Raw genomic sequence first — 853 nt, 5'->3', positions numbered from 1 at the left:
TAATAATATATATCTAGTGTATTTAGTTTATAATCTATAGATATCTATATGGAGATAACAATATAATCTAATAACGATAGATACATGCCCTAATAATAATATATAGATAATATCGATATTATAAATAGATAAGGGCATATCCTCAATATGGCTATCGATATCATATTATAAGGGGTAGGGGTAGGTATATCATACTAATACATGCCCTTAAATAAATATATATTAAATTATGGCATAAGATATCTAATAATAATATAATATGTGATCATACCCACTAATATCATATCTATTGTAATATTATAATTTAGTGATAATAAAATAAGGGATACGGATAGATATATTAATATATAAACCAATATTATCTTTAACATGGATATAAACTGGATATAAATATATATTTAATTATACTAGTTATTATATCTATATATTACTATTACGATAACCATATTATTATACATGATTGATACGATAATAATGGGATTATATTTACTTATATCTCTAGTTATATTATACTAATATATATATTCTACTCAATAGACTTAAATAATATATAAATGATTAAAATAACCTCTTAATCTATAATATAAATATGTACTAATAATAAGTATAACGATATTATATATATTTAATGATATTTTATCTCTATGTATACCATATATTACCCTTATATATAACTAGATATTGTATTAAAGGTGATTATATTTATACTAGATTATATACCATTATAAAACATGTTATTATATTATATATTAGATTACATTATATCCCCTTTAATCATTATATCAAATACAGTAGTTTATTAAATATATAATTATATACTAATTACTAATTTATAGGTTATATTACCTTTTAA

This window comes from Perkinsus marinus (assembly GCF_000006405.1).
Source record: "Perkinsus marinus ATCC 50983 genomic scaffold scf_1104296932888, whole genome shotgun sequence".
NCBI lineage: Eukaryota > Perkinsozoa > Perkinsida > Perkinsidae > Perkinsus > Perkinsus marinus.
Note: the sequence above shows the minus strand (reverse complement) of the source record.